The sequence below is a fragment of the Podarcis filfolensis genome (genome assembly GCF_964270895.1).
Source record: "Podarcis filfolensis genome assembly, chromosome: 7".
NCBI lineage: Eukaryota > Metazoa > Chordata > Lepidosauria > Squamata > Lacertidae > Podarcis > Podarcis filfolensis.
In genome coordinates, this window is record NC_139603.1 from 42508994 (window position 1) to 42526248 (window position 17255).

The following is a 17255-nucleotide window of genomic DNA, read 5'->3' on the forward strand; positions in this document are numbered from 1 at the left end:
CTGAGGCGTCCGTCTCAACCCTCATTGGTCTGCTGGGGTTTACATGTAGCAGCTGTTCTTCGGACGCGAAGAGACGCTTGAGTCTCCGAAAGGACTGCTCCGCCTGGTCCGTCCAGGTGAACTTCTTCTTCTTGGAGCTGAGGGTGTCCGTGATGGCCGCCGTCTCCTTCGCGAACCCTTTGATGAACTTGCGATAAAAGTTGGCGAAGCCGACGAACCTCTGGACCTCCTTCCGATTGCGCGGGCTCTTCCAGTCCAACACCGCGCGGACCTTGGCGCTGTCCATGGCGAGTCCCTTGTCGGACAGCTTGTAGCCCAGAAAATCCACCTCCGTCATGTCGAACTGGCACTTCTCTAATTTGGCGTAAAGTCTGTGCTCCCGTAGCCTCTGCAGGACCTCCTTGACGTCCCTCTCGTGAGCCTCCTGCGATTCCGAGAAGATCAGGATATCGTCCAGGAAGCAGACGCACTTCTTGTAGAGGAGTCCCGCTAACACGTGATGCATGAAAGCTTGGAAGGTATGGGAGCCATTTTGCAGACCAAAAGGCATTACGCGATATTCATAGGTGCCTAAAGGTGTAAACATGGCTGTCTTCCACTCATCGCCCTCCCGCATGCGTATAAGGTTGTACGCCCCTCGTAGATCCAACTTGGTGAAGATCCGTCCCTTCCTCACCGTCGCGAGCAGGTCGTCGATCTTGGGCATGGGGAATGCTGCGGGCTTTGTTTTGGAATTTATGGTCCTAAAATCAACTATGAGTCTCCGTTGGGGCGTGTCCTTCTTCTTCACGAAAAACACGGGACTGCCCCCCACTGCTTTAGATTCTTGGATGAACCCCCGCTTCAAGTTGTGATCTATGAACTCCCTGAGTTCTTGCAGTTCATCTTCAGACATGGAATACAGTTTCCCAGTCGGCAGCGTCGCTCCCGGCAGGAGGTCAATCTTGCAGTCGTAAGGCCTGTGGGGAGGCAGCTTATCCGCTTCCCTCTCGCAGAAGACCTCCAAAAACTCCTTGTACTTGTTGGGTACCGCTTGCACCATGCCTAGGTGTAGCTGCGGTTCATCCTCTTGCCCCTCCTCCTCCTGGCGGGTCTGGATGCAGTGTTCTGCGCAGTAGGATGAACAGAAGGTCAACTGCCGCTGGTACCATGCCAATGCCGGGCTGTGCCTATCCAGCCAACTCATACCCAACACTATGGGCGTGTCCGACAGGTGGGTGACGTTGAAGCTGATGACTTCGCGGTGGTTTCCAATTTGCATCACCATCGGTGGTGTTTGCTGTACCACCTCTCCTCCCAGTAGCTTCCTGCCATCGACCGTGACGACGTTTAGGGGCATCGTGGCTGGCATGAGTGCTATGCGATGTTGCTTGATAAAGTCCACTCCAATAAAGTCTGCGTTGCTCCCAGAGTCAATGGTTATTGGTACTTGCATGGTGTGCCCATTGGGCAACTGGAGCGATGCGGTGAGTTGCACCACTGGTTTGGGTGGGAGGGGGTCTGTGGGCTGTAAAATCTCTGGGGACTGCTTCACTGACTTGCCTGGTTGGGCCCCAGTGGCTCTGTTTCCAACCAGGCTTCTTCTTCCCCCTGCAGCTGTTTCAGCTGCTCACCTGTTCCCTTTACTGTTGCTGAGGCTGCAGTGTGCTTCTGGAGCCTCTGGGGACACTCTTTGGCCATGTGCTGTGCACTGTCGCAGATGTAACACTTCCTGGTCCCTCTAGGAGCCTTCCCCTTGACTGCTCCCGGTGTTTGGGCTCTGCTGGCAGTCTGAGCCCTTGCACCACCAATCTCCATCGGCTCTTCTCCCCTTCCCAAAGGAGGCATGGACAGCGCCCGCCCCGCCTCTCTGGGAAAGAAAGGGGTTGTCCTGGCTGGGGTGCTTCCCTTACGTCCTTCCAGGCGCACACCAATTGCCAACGCTCTTTGGGCAACTTCTTGGGTATTTTGGGGTCTTTCTCCTCTTGCCAGTTCATCTTTCACCTCTCCACTTAGCCCCTCCCAGAACAGGTCTCTGACAGCAATGGAGTCCTTCTCCCAGCCCAGCACGTTCAGTAAGGCAAAAAAGCGCGAGTGATACTGCCTCACCGTCGCTTTCCCTTGCTGTAGTCCATGCATTTCCCTCCGAGCAATATCTACATCTACCGTAGATTTAAAGCAAGCGTCCATAGCTTTGATAAATGCATCGGAATCTTTGAGGGCAGGGTCTTTTTCGCGCCACAAATTCCGCAGCCACGCTTTTGCTTCCCCATGCAAATGAGTGATTATGAAGCCCACCTTCTCTTCCTCATCTCTAAAGTCTTTCCGAAGCAAATTGAGCGCGTAAACCACGTCAGCTCTGAAGTTAGGGTATTGCTGCAGGTTCCCATCAAAGTGGGCCACCAGGCTGCCCCCCCTCTTCCCGAGGCCAACTCCCTCCGGTTTGGGTCCTGGCAGCCCCTCTTTCCCCCAACGGTCCCACCTGGCTTGCAGATCCCGGCAGAGCGCTACTGCTTCTTCTTCTCTTTTCCTGGATGCTGCTACTTCCGCGTAAAGCGTCGTGACTGCTTCTTGCAGTTCTTTCACCTGGCTCTCTGTAGTCATCTTTGCCTATCTTCGTGAGCTCGCAAAACACCAAGTCTTGCCCCTCGCTGCACCAACTCACGCTGCGAGGTTTTTATGGAGACGGAGCATACTGTCAGGGCTACCCTAGGTCCCAGCTCACAAAGGACCAACGCTGCTTCGTTGTTAAGTATAAAAGCCTTTATTGAAGTTCAGTTTCACTTCCAGAGCCGCAGCGCGCAGCCCCACGTCTAAAGTGTCAGACCACTGATGCTCCGTCTGAGTCTCCTCCCCCTTGACACCAATTTAAGAGTCTAGCCTTGCTCCACCTTCTCCGCTGCTCCTTCCTCCTCTGGGTCCGCCTGCCCGCCGGGGTTCCGCCCTTTCTAGCCTCTTCTCCCGCTGATTCCCCTGAGCCTTCTCCCTCCCTCCGGCGGGCTTTAGGAGCTGGTTCCCCATCCGGGTCTCCTGCTGTTCCGCGCGCCTGCACATTTGAACTTGGCGCGCGCGCCCAGCCAGCAACTTTCCTCCTGACCGTTCCACTGCTGCTGTCACTGCTTCCCCCATCGGGGGGGCTAGCTGCAACTGACCTCCCCTCCGTTGGAGGCGTGGTCAGCCCTGACTCCCTCTCTGGAGGAGACACTGCTCCTGACACATGTGACTCCTCCCCCCCACTACGCTCTGGTGGGGAAACTGGTCCTGATCCTCCACTGCTGCTTTGGGGTTCCCCTCTGGCTCCTTGTTTCTGGTGCGTCCCCCCTGGGACCCCCCTTGCCCTGACCATCGGCGCCCCCTTCTGGGAATCTTCTGATTCGCTGGAGAAGCTCATGGAATCTCTCGGGCCACTGTCATACTCCCCTACGCTGCCCTCGGATTCTTCCCCTTCGCTCTCCCAATCCTCTCTCCCCAGTGCTCCTGCTCCTGATTCCCTGACAGCACTCATGTAAAAACACGCTGATTCCTGGACCGTCCATGGGCCAGATTGAGAAGGCTGTTGCATTGCCACCTTGGAACATCAGGCATCTGCATTCTGCCATGTAGGAGAGGGCACTTGGGAATGATGGCGGCAACCATCTTGGTCAGAATGGTGTCTGTATACTACTAGAAGCCCTGGTCTGTCTCTTTACCCAGCATGAAGTAAAAGCAGGCAGTCTTAGTGATCTGTCTAATGATGTAATCAGTGAAGTGGGGAGGACTACAATCCAGCACCTTTATGGCAAATAAGAGCACAGTCAGATTGTGGATGCACTTTTCTGAAGACCTATAAGCCCTACTTATCAGCATGTGATTAGGGCTTCACTAAATAAGCTCTGCCCCCAGGCATCTGGGCATGTAATGATTACCTCAGAGTACAGTGGATGCTCGGGTTGTGAACGTGATCTGTGCGGGAGGCACGTTCGCAACCCACAGTAGCGCTTCTGCGCATGCTTGAGCACCGAAACCCAGAAGTAACCCATTCCGGTATTACCGGGTTCGGCGCGGTGCGCAACTAAAAAACGCACAACCTGAAGCGTCTGTAACCCGAGGTATGACTGTACTGTACTCTGATTAAGGCCAGGAGTAGCAGCACTTGGGGAGCAGGATGATGAATGGGAAGGAGATGGGGATGACACAATGGAGTAGAACCTGGTTGATGGGAACACCCCTCTGCCTCTGGATGTATCTGGCTCTGCAGTTGAAGCAGAAGTCCCAGAGGCTTCCAGTTCCCAGTGGAAGAGAGTGGGAAGTTACGAAGGCCACTTTTCCACCAGAGAATGAGGAAGGTTCCAGGGTGTAGTGCGTTGTGACATGGTGGAAGGATTTACAGGTGGCAGCATGCCCAGCATTATCACCCAGGGAGAGCTGGCACATCAATACATCAATAGAAAAGAAGAGACATGTCCCTCTAGACAGGGGGTGGACCTAGTCAGGGGCATGGCTAGTTCATGTAGCCCTGTGCTCCATTTAGCCATTGGTCTCAGTGTGAGCAATAGCTTCTGAATAAGACTATAGCAGAAGAAATACATGTTTATTCCATGCTGAATTGTATTTTGAGGCTGGAACTGGGAAAAAATAGATTTTAAAAATTAATTAATATGAACTGTTGTAGCTTCCTGGGGGTAAATGGCATGAGAAGTCACCATATAATCCACTCAATCTATGTGATTACCAGTTACAATTTTTTATTGCTGTAGCATGGGTACCCATCCATGCCACAGCAATTTGTATGAATAGTATCTTAGGCTGGGATTCAGGAGAATAAACACACACACAATTTTCCCCAGAGTATCATTTTCAGAAGCTGATCCCAGAATACCCTAACTGCTCTTTAAACTCTCCAATAAAATTTTGAAGATTAGTCATAAAAGCATTTTAGAGGAAACTTGTCCTGAAGCAATGCATTCTTGCCTAAATCCTTTGTTTAAACTGCGCTCATGCCTAATCTCTTAAGTGCATAGATTCCAAGAATATGAGGGATTTTTTTCATAAACTGCTCTCTTCATGGCACCAGTTTTAAATGGCACTCCACACCATAGTCCGACAACATAGCTGCTCCTGAGCCAGGATATCCTGGCACCAGTTGTCGATGCTCCAGTGACCTCCCAATAAAGGTCCTCTAGGTAGGACTGCCATTGAAGATGGTCTTGAGGCTGCTACTAGTGTAGAATGCTCAAGGTGCTAGTACTAGCATAAAAGGTAAAGGGACCCCTGACCATTAGGTCCAGTCGTGGCCGACTCTGGGGTTGCGGCGCTCATCTCGCTTTATTGGCCGAGGGAGCTGGTGTACCGCTTCCGGGTCATGTGGCCAGCATGACTAAGCCACTTCTGACGAACCAGAGCAGTGCACGGAAACGCCGTTTACCTTCCCGCTGGAGCGGTACCTATTTATCTACCTGCACTTTGAGGTGCTTTCAAACTGCTAGGTTGGCAGGAAGTACTAGGAAGTACTAGGCAGGAAGTACTAGGAAGTACTAGGCAGGAAGTACTAGGAAGTACTAGGTTGGCAGGAAGTACTAGCATATAGTTACCCAAATGGCTTGGGACTCAGGCACCTAACAAAACCCATTAACAACCATATGAAACCCTGTGTTCAGCAGGTGAGGCCTTGTTGGTTGTGTTGCCACTGGGGGCAGCCTGATTGGCGCTGACCTGTGACAGGACCTTTTCAGTGGTTGTTCCCCAGTTGTGGGATGTCCTCCCAACTAAGGTCCACCAGTACCCATTATTAACTTTTAAGAGGAATTTGAAAACATTCTTGTTTATCTAGGCATTTGGTGGTTGGTCCTTGCAACCCGTGAATCACTGCATGAAAGTGTACCATGGAACCCAGACTTACGTACGGCTCTACTTACGTATGATTCCAGTTACAACCCTCAGTAGGTGCTTCGACTTATGAACGATACGAATAGAGGCCTCTAGATACGAATAGAGGCCTTGCCAGCAGCCCGGAGCTTGCTTGGCCGGCTGCGGAGCAGCACTGGGGCCTCCGCCGCCGGGGAGAGGCCTCCGTTTTGCAGGAGCTCACCCTGCCGGCTGCGGAGCAGCGCTGAGGTCTCTGCTGCCAGGGAGAGGGCCCCCATCCTACCCCCAAAGCTGTGGAAGAGGTGCCACCTGCAAGAGGCACAGCAGGGTGCACTGCAGCCCCAAACCCTGCCAAGGAACTAACCTGAAGAAGTCCAGAGAAGAACCAGGCCAGGCAAGAAAAAAAGGTGACCCTGGCTGAAGTGAATCAGCTCTTTACTGACCCATGCCCCACCCCCAGCTTGTAGCCAGGTAAGCCCACCCACCCACAGTGCACATAAGGAAAAAAAATGTTAATTTTTTTCATCTACAGTACTGTCTTATTTATTTTATAGTACAGTACATTGATTATTGCCTTCATTTTATGGATCTATGGTCTCGTTAAACAGTAAAATCCGTGTTAAATTGCTGTTTTAGGGGGTGTTTTTCATCGTCTATGGAAAAGTGCACCTCTACTTATGTACGTTTCTAGTTATCACCGGACCTCCAGAATGGATTATGGTTGTAAGTAGAGGTTCCACGGTTTTTAGATTTATTTATTTTTTACTGTAACTGTTTTTAGAATGATTTAACTGTTTTAGATTGTTTTTAAGTTCTGGATGTGTTTGTAATCCTGGGCTGCTTTGGGAGGAAGTAAAGGATATAAATTCAATAATGAAAACTGTTGTTGTTGTTGTTGTTAATGTAAGGCAGTCAGTTATGTCAAGAGCTGTTCAGAGTCCTAGTAAAATTAAACAGGATTTTTGCACCCCTGCTGAACTACCACCAGGAAGGTCCCCAAAGAGATGGATGGCCCAGGTCAAATCACACACACTTCCTACTTGTTCTGATCGCTGCAGGGTTCTCCTGAGCACCCATTTTAAACTTTTAACTACTGTAATTTGTTTAAAGATTTGCTAGCTGTAATGGCAAAGCATCTGCCTTGCAGGCACTCTCCTAGACTGCATTGCCCAGAATGCATTGCTCTGAGGAATGAATTTGTGGTACGTAATTGGAAATTATAGAGTTCAAATACTGTCTCCCTGTATGGGTTGGAGCTAAGTTTCTACTTTTCGTTTGTTGTCAAGGTTACTTTCACTTTCCTGTGTAGTTACTCTTGTTCTGAGGCTACAAAGTGAGCAACTGTGCCTTACATTAAAAATACAGCATTGGTCTGAAGACACGCCCAGCTCATAATCTGCACTTAGTGTGTCGTGTCCAAATCAAGATGAATGCAAGTGATTTTATGTGCGCAATGTTTAACAAACATGCCACAGAAGCTGCAGCTAATTCCTTCTTCAAGCAGCTCTGACCTTCGTTTTATAGTCCATAAGCCACCTGGAGTAGCTCAGCTGGATGATAGCTCATACAATGGTGCCTTATCAGTATCACTGCCATAGAAAAAGTCGTCAAGTTATTTCAAGTAAGTCTGGATTCACATGAGATTTTCTCCATCTGTATTTCAGTCATCTTTCCTTAAGTCTCATTGAGGTAATTCTGTATTATACTAATTGAGGTCGTATTAAAGTTGATGCATCTCAAGCTAACTGTGAACTTTTCATGCCATCCTCTCTTTACTTTATTGCTTTCTATTCAGAAATTTTATCTGACCACCACAGTGGTACCTAACATTAAGGTATTGTTGTATATGAAATAGAAATATTTCAATAACATTTCTATTGTTGATTTTTAAAATGGCATTTCCCAGTTTCTAGAAGACACTTGCAAGCAACAAAGAATAGAAAACCCCTAAAAAATAGAAAAATAAAGCATTTGGAAATTTCCTGACACAAAGGAAATCCCTGTAGAATTACACATTAGTAAATGAATGTCAAGCCTGATTTTTCAAGGTGAGTTGTAGTTGTGCTAGGCCTTTAGTAACAAAAGGTGGCACTGTTGGCTTTCAAATGGGAAAGAATAAATTCTTACTGCACAGAACAAATGCTTTAGCTGGTGCAAAATGTATGTCTTTCAGTTATTTACATTCTACTGTAAAGTAAACATCTGTTTTAAAATAGCTATCTAAAAATGTATGCTATAGCAGTAAGATTATCAGCACACATTTACCAAAATGTATGTCTCGTGTTTGAAACGATTATTTCTCAGTAAAGCAGTTTAGGACTGTAAGAGTATCTGTTTTCCAACATTTAACTCTTAAGCAAGGCATTTTAGATTGCAGCTCAGTTTTTGTTGTATTAATGTGAAATCATCTTAAGAGTAACCATGTGTCCAAGCTGTTAAGGACCCTGAGGACTAAGGTGACTTTAGGGGCTGCCCATCTCCCACCTCTCAGGGCTATTTGGAAACCGGTGTGCCTGCAGGAGGAGGATGTAAGAAAAGAAGTCCAGGCCAGGGAGCTCACACCATTGGTTTCTGAGGAACATCAGTGGCCTGGCCTGAGGCAGGTAATATTGGTCCAATATATTTTGCTGTCTGCAGCAGAGCCCAAATCTCTCTTATCCCAGGTCCCTAGCTAATATAACTGTACTATTCACCTATTCTTCATTTAATGCCACCAAAAGCACATCACTTCATGCTGCTGCCTGGCAGGGCCAGCCTTTGTGGAAAATGTAAAAATAGGCCTTCCATGTCTTTCCTGGGGCTGCTTGAAGACCTTGGTGCTTGAGGGTAGGCCAAGAAGCTCATGCTGTCACCTTCTGAAGGTCCCTGTTAATCCTGTAGCAAGCCCTGTGAACAAAAGGAATCACACCTACAACACCTCATACACTTTTACAGGCTCTTGCTAACAGTCAAGACAATAGGCCTTTGGGTTCAGATGTATACCATTTCTATGGTTCCCATCATAGTTTAAAGTAAATAAGGTCCTTGAATTCACATGACTTCATAGATCACTGCTTGAACGAGCTGTGTTACTTTCACTTCCATTAAAACTGAACCATTAAAATAGGCTGTGTTTGCTTGCTGATGCAACGGAGGTTCCGCTTTCAAATAAACAGTGTCTATAACTCACAGTGAATTGTCTATTTGTTCTGTCTCTGCGTCTTACAATTTCTGGGAATTAGTCTCATTTGTTTATGTAATACTTGTCCTTCACTAAAAATATTACGAGACCACTTCCTTCATCATTTGAACCTGAACTTTTATAACTAAATAATTCCCTTTCAAGAGCTAATAAAAACTAATTATGATTTCCAGTTTCTGAGAATTGGAGCTATTTTTTCCTAAAGCCCTTTTCTACCGAGTTGAATTGTTAACCATACAATTCCACTCCAGGTAACCTCCAATGAATGGGATTTACAGTTTATGAGAAGAATTTCATACCAGTGATCTAAACCCACAGTTTTCAGTGTATCAGACTAGTGTACAAATTGGAAACAACACAGCTTAAATCATCACCTAACTAGTTTGTGGAGTGCATTTTTGTATGCTATTTTTCCTAATGTATACATTGGTATGCATACTTCACCCAAATATATGATTTTTTGGTACACATTATGTGACTGGAGAATTGCATTCCAAAATCGGGAAAAGCATGAATTTTGAAGGATGGCTGTGTTTCAGTTCTTGTGTTGTTTTGTAAAGTGTGAATTAGGTAGGTTCGCTTTTAAATGTGAGCTGAATCAAATTTCTGCCCCATTCCTACCCTAGATAGAAAAAAAATGTTCTTCTGAATGACATAGACTTGCATTGGTATGGGCTGTGATTTTTCACAATGCTCTGCAGGCATAATAATAAAGCCACACAAAAAAGCCATACAAATGCATTGAGAAGGCCTAGGATTCTGTACACTGCACTGCAGGCCTCTATCTATCTATCTATTATCTAACTATCATCTATCTATCTGTCTGTCTATCTATCTATCTATCTATCTATCTATCTATCTATGCACTGATGGTTATTGCATTCAGATTGAGTACAGATGATTGTTTTGTTGTTGTTACTAGTATTATTTATGTACTATTTTTCTTTATTTCACTTCACTGTCTTTATTTTTTAATTTTATTTTCTTTGTTAAATTTGCAGATTTCCTGAACCCAGTACACCGTATGTGAATTGGTGCCCTCTGCCCTGCACAATCTATTGGCAAGAACTGCTGCCTATGTATGTATATTAACAAAGCCTAGTCTACCTCACAGGGCTATGATTATGATTGATTTGATTTCTGACATGCCCCTCACCATAAATTCTCAGGACTGATTGCAACAATATAAAATTCATTTTTTAAAAAAAACACAGTTTAAAACAAATTACAGTTAACACTTGAGCCTGAAGGCTTCAATTCTATACACTTGCTCCCGGGTATGCCCTACTAAACTTAAAGGTGCTTACTTATAAGTAGATCTGTTGTATAGGACTGTATTACACATGCCGTTTTGTTGAGGCGCTGAATCTAGTCAGTGCAGGGCAGTTGGGCTATCATTAATTTATAACTAGAATTAGATTGCTGTTTGAATAATTAACCAGACTATCAGTTTAGTGGTTTCAGAATTTTTACGTGTTTTAGGAAAACTGTATTATGTCAGATTCAAACTTTTTAAGCCAATAAATTGTCTGAAAGTCCATTAGCTGTACCCATAATGATTTAATTTATGGAGGCAGATAGTTCCAGCATGAATATGAGAGAACTGCTAATATAGACTTGTCTGCTTAAATCAGCGGCCCCCAACCTTTTGGGATGTATTTGGAAATCTAAGAAACTGTAGTGGGTATCACAAAAATACCCATTTCTACAGAAGAAAAACTGGTGATATTCCCCCTCCAAAACAGGCAAACATACACCTACATGCACCCCAAACAAACACAAACAAGAAAAGACAGGAACTCTCCCCCAAGGCAATCCTCCTACCAAACTAAACAAAACACCCCCCCTATTTAAAAAAAATATATATATGAAAATTGGGAGGGGTTGTGGCTTTGATGGGTGCTATGCTCAGGACCCCAGGTTTAAATTAATTAGACTAGAAAATAAATCAGATGTGATCACTGAGTGTGTTGGAAGTTTGGTACTGGCTGAGTAGAGGTGGCTTCAGCAGTCCTAAGATGTGCCCAAGTTAAATCTGTGAGTGTATAAATAGGTTGTCATTGATAGGAACTTTTTTTAGTCTGGCTTTGCAGGCTCCTTACAGTTCGATTCTATGCATGTCTATTCAGTAAGGTTCAGTGGGGCTTACTGAGTAGGTACAGAGTGGAAGCCTAAGTCACTCATGTTAGCTATGTCCACTGCTAGTGAAAAAGGGTAGAGACAGAGGTGCCCACCCTCCCTGATTAAAACCAAAAGAGTAAAAGTTTGTCCGATCAGCTGACTAGCAATAATAAATGGATAATGAAGGAAGTCAATTTGGGGATATTAAGCTAGTCTCATGTTACCACAAGGTAACTACTTTCTGAAAAGTAGTGAAGGCTGTAGGTGTCCTTTGTGACTGAACTGCAGAAGGACAGAATCTGACATTGGGTGAAGGATTCAGCATCCTGTGAATCTCAGTATTCCTTCTTAAAAGAGCAGCTTCCTAGTGCCTAAAACTGAAAATCAATTTGAAAGTCTGTGGTCAAAGCCTGAGCTGGATATCCACTGACCCAAGAGCACGACCTCAGTTCCCTGCATGGGCTCTTGCCACAGTTAGCAGTATCAGAAGAAACGGTGAAATAAGTAAGAAAATATATGTGCCATTTAGCATGTAACATTGAGGTTTTCTGAATGTGGAATTATTATTATTATTATTATTATTATTATTATTATTATTATTATCTCAATCTTGAAAGGTGCCTTAATTCAATTCAATACAAAGATATAGACTAGGCAAGGTGTTATCTTTCTCGAATGCTTGCAAGTGTTACTCACACACAAGCCTTCTTGTGTCTCAGCCTTTAGATTAACACTTCTCAACATGAGGCAATGTGAAGTTTATCCTGTAATTGTTGTTTATAGTTCCCCTAGGAAATACAGTATGTTATGAATGCATCTTGTGTTACACTGCACAGTATAGCTCCTCATAAGCAGGTGGTTTTAAGAATAAGTTCTTTGTGCTTTAAATGTAGCTGCCTAAGCATTTCTTAAGAATATAAACATTTCCAGTATCAGAAACTGGGTCTGTTATTTGTGTGCTGCGGGAGATAAGAGAATGTCAACATGAATTTTCAAATATTAGACCGGTCCTAAAAATATGCTCTAAAAACTTATCAGAAGCAGATGATTTTCTAGATATCGGTAACTCCTCAAACCATTATGTACTGGGAAGTTTGATATTGCTACCTTAACAAAGAAAGCCTATTCTGACTTTTGCTTACAGAAAATGATTTCCTGAATTCTTTATCATGCTATGATGCTATGTGTGTGTGACTGTGTCTATGTGAAGAACTGTAAATCTTTCTCATTTTCTCTCAATGTAATATTTTTCAGCTTCTTAAATATTAATGCCTTTGGCAAATGCATTAGGATTCAAGCGATAAATCTAAGAACACATATAGATAGTTATCTCCAACATTAAAGTTAGACTGACAGTCTCCTGGGTATTGGAGAATGGCCATGTATATACATTATTTATATGAACTGTTATATGTCATTAAGTGCTAAACCCATTTTGTTTTACATTCTCCTGTGCTTCAGGAAGCAAGACACATATTAGACCTTTGCAAAGTATATTCCAGATCAATATGATAAAGCTTTAAAGAAAACTGCCTATGCATAGGTTGCTGACAAACCTACTAGAATATTTTTCAAGAACTAAGGGGCTAGTTTAATTATTCTAGCATATTGACTCTTGCAAGGTCTGCTGTAACACTATACTTTGGAATTTGACTCTTTGAAAAAGACCTGATCAAGCAGTAATTTGTCATACATTAAAGTCTCCCATTTGCACAGTGTGCATGATCGGTTCTGAAGGAGTTTGGCTACAAAGATACTTTTCCAAACGAAGATACTTAATATCCATTTCAAGTTCAGACATGACCAGGGGAGGACTGGAATTTCATCAGCAACCAAGATGAGAAGTGAAACCAGGCCTGATTGCATCATCCTACACTGATGATAGTAATTTACTAACCCTTATTTGGGGTGCTAGTCTGGACCTTTTATGTGCTTTTATATTTATGGATCATGGTATTGGTGCAGCTGGCAAATGTTTGGTATAAAAGGCATCATGAACTTTGACCCTGGTAGAGTTCCTATCTCATACGTGACCTGGAAGAACAGCTAACATCTTGACCTTAATAGTTGCAGGAAAGATCAGAGCACTAATCCTTGTATTTACCAGAAAGATTTATTTATCAATTCCCTGTAAGTAGGACCCAGACTTCACACAGACAATGAATATCTCTTTTAAGGTAAATTTATGATTCAGAAGCTGTAAAGTTAAAGACATGGTCTTCTGAAAAATAAGGTCATATCTTCTTCACTTCAAATTTATCTCCCAGGAACACAATAGTAAACAAGAAGGAACAAATATAGTTCAAAGGATTTGGTATTGTGTCATTCACTCAGTAACCAAGCCTTACTCCCTTCTCTATAAAAGTTATTTAGATCCAAAGTATACTTAAGCTCAAGGATTTTCAATAGTTCACAGCTCCAGTGGACTCCCTCATTGATCTCAGAGATCACCCCTAAGGCTGCTGCACCATGGACTAATGGGTGAGAGAGTCCTATTGCCTTGCTGACATAAGATTCTAGGGGAAAGTCTAACTCTCACAGAAGGCACAGATCTCAAATCCCTGACCTTGTATACCGCTTTCTCCAATGTAATGTATATTCCTCTTCTTCAGTATGTTCAATATTATGTTACAGAATGCAAGTTAGAATATTGCATTCTGGATTGCATAAGATATCATAATTAGCAGAGAAAGTTCTAATGCTTGTTACTGTAATTTAAAATAATTAAAAATGGCATTTTCTAAGTAAAATCAAGGGGTTTTAAAAAACATTTACAAATGGTGAGGTGAGTATCCCACTGCTTTTGTCATTGAAGCCAAATACCAGACTACAGTCATATGAGACTTGATTTCCATGACTTATTTTAAATTGAAATGCAGCCTTAGGAAGTTGCCAGTTTCAGGGGGCAATGGAAGGCACATGGGGCCAGAACTGTCTCCTGGGCCATTTTGCCAACCCCAATTGCTTCTCCCCCAGCTTTTATATACTCTGTTGACTATAAACTGTAGTCATTCATAGTTCCAAGAAACTAACTTCTGTTAACCCCTAACATATGTGGCCTTAAAATATGAATATCTCCAGCTATCATATCACTGAGAAAGGGATGATAAGCAAAATATTCCCTTGGTGAAAAATGTAAATAACACATTATCCATATGGCTATGAAGGCTGCTTTGGAGACTTTTATGATAAATTCATTGTATTCATAGGTAGTACAGAGATGAACCTAAAGTGAAATAACTTTCATTAGGCTGTAAAAAAAAGTCCACAACAGTGACCTCAGGCCAAGTTAGAAATAGAACACATCCTTTTACAAAGTATACCAGACTACAACTGTCTGGAAAATAGAGTAGCACCATTCAGTGTCATATATGACCAACTCATATATGTCAAAGCTTTGAGCAGAAATTTGAACAGGGGGGAAGTTCTAATGGTTTTCAGTTGACTATCAGTAATAGCTGCAATAACAGCAGACTGAGAGGAATCAAGTTAACATTTTTTTCTCTTCATAATCTAAAAGTCTTGCACTTCTACCAAATAATTTAGAAAAGAAAAAGGAGACTCCAGGAACTGCAGATTTGTGTAGCAGTTTTTAAAAGTTTTTTTTTTTAGTATTTTAAAGAACAGAAATTGAACTGTATATACTCCCACTCTGAATATAATACAACAAGTTAGGCACATATAAGTCCCAATGAAATAGAAGGAACTAAAAAAGGACAGTTAACACTTTGAGCCCAGTGAAATTAGACTGCAGTCCTCCCCCTGCCCATAGATACAGAGATAGTTCCACATGGTATGCATTTCGAATATTCCAAGCACATAGGTTAAGCATAACATAACAACATAAGGAGAACTTTAGAGCAGGCCATAGACTGTCCTCACAGTGGGTCAACAGATGCCCACATGTAGGACCTGAGTGCAGGTTGTGCTGATCAAGGTTCCTGCAATTTGTGTTACAAATGACTTTTGGAATTTGTATATTGAATACATGGTCATTGCACCTGAGTGGTGAACAATGTATTTATATTTATTTTAACACACACAGTCAAATCTCAGGCACTGGTGGAGGGAGAGGAGTTCGGGGGGAGTGCACCGCCCCTGGCAGTGTGATCCCGGTAGGGTGCCATTGCGGCTGCCCCCGCCTGCGCTGGGAGCCACACCCCCGCAGGTGGCGCACCATGCCCCCAGGATGCACACCACGCCCCTACAGGCAGCACACCCCACCCTGCCTGCTCTCCACCCCTGGTGCCGGAGCATGAAGCTCCGCCACTGATCTCAGGTTCCAAATTTTAAGAAGCTCTATTAAGGCCAAATGCACTTGTAAAGAGAGAGACATTTTAGTATCAGGTTTTTAAAAAATGAAACAAAACAAAACAGCAGCCCTAAGTGCAACATATTACAATAGCCTAATCTGAAGATTACAATAAAATGGTCACTATGGCTAGGCTATGTCTGCCCAGGAGCAGTTGCAGTTGGTTTACCAGCAGACACAAGGTGCCTCACACCACAGGAGGCACCTGGGTATCTAACAGTACCCCAAGCTAATTTTGAAAGAGGCAGTCCTCAGTTATTCAATGTGGGTATCCAGGTAAGAGACCTTATGGGCACAGCACTTCATTGCGCAAACACTCCCCTCGAGAAAGGGGAATCTGCATGTAGAAGATTTCTTCTGCACACACATCTCCCTTGCTAAACGGAGGAGTCTGAGTAAAATTCATATAATGGCACTGGCATTCTGAAGGGACGTACAATCTTTTAAAAGACACAATATATTGATTAACCTATGCCCAGTTGGCTAGTGCCTTTTGCACCCATGCTTACATCTTACTTGCTGAGGACTGGGCAAGATCCCCAAGGTATGAAATGGCTATTTGCTCTAGTTCTGGTCTTCATGGGGAGGGTGTCATTGCTTATGTTGCCAAAAAAGCACAACTCATGTGCAAGATCAAGGTATCTGGAGTCTTGAGGGAATCCTGAGGTTTGCAGAAGTAAAAGGATATTTAGGAGGAAAAACCCCTAAGAGGGGGAAAAAACCCTAAATAGAGGAATGGGGTATAGTGGCTAGAATCCTCAACAGAAAACACTGCAAAATTTTGCTGCAGGACCCACGTGTTATAGATTTTACCCATCCTTTGAACATAATGCAAGGCTCTTAGTTCAATATAGGAGTAAGACGGGAGAACGTAGTGCCTTTTTCCTATTGCAAAGATCCCAGTTTCTTCCTCCTCTGCTAATGTTCTGAGGATTGTTACAAGATATATTTTAAGTCATTAGTATTTGCAGACCTTGCAGCTTGGGTGAATTAGATTGGAATAATCACTTACAGTTACTGGCTTTATTGTCCTGGCCCTCCCGATCCAATGAAGACACACTTTTGATAGTTAAGTCTTTATCAACAAAAACCCCCACTTACAGCAGCTTCCACAGTGCTCCATATACAAACGCCCATGCTTCTAGCCTCTAGGTAGTTGTCAACAGGTCTAGGCCCTGTACAGTGGCACCTCTGGATGCGAACGGGATCCGTTCCGGAGCCCCGTTCGCATCCTGAGTAGAGCGTAAAACGCGTCTGTGCGTGTTGCGTTTTGCCACTTCTGCGCATGCACACGACGTCATTTTGAGCATCTGCGCATGCGCGAGCGGTGAATCCCGGAAGTAACGTGTTCCATTACTTCCGGGTCGCCGCGGAGCATAACCTGAAAACGCTCAACCTGAAGCATATTTAACCCGAGGTATGACTGTAGAGAAGTTGCAACAGGGAGACCCCGACCTCTAGCTGGTTTATATACCATCCCCATATGCGTTGTGTGCCCGTAACCTGAGACTTCTCCTGCACATTGCTACTCTTCCTGCTTCAAGTGCCTCCTGGCTCTAGGAAACAGAGGTGTGGAGGAAGGTGAGGAGTCTACTGACCCATCTGTTGGCTGAACAACCTCTTCCCATACACGCGCATGTGGCATGCCTTTCTCGGTCTAGCGGGTAGTGCCACTGTCTGTCAGCTTCCTCCTACTTAGTCTCTGTTTGGCCTTTGCAGAACTAAGCAGGTTTGGGATGTGGTTTACCCACACTATTAGCCACAATCCATATCTATCATGTACCTATCATCTTGTTTCATACTGTGTTTTTATGAATT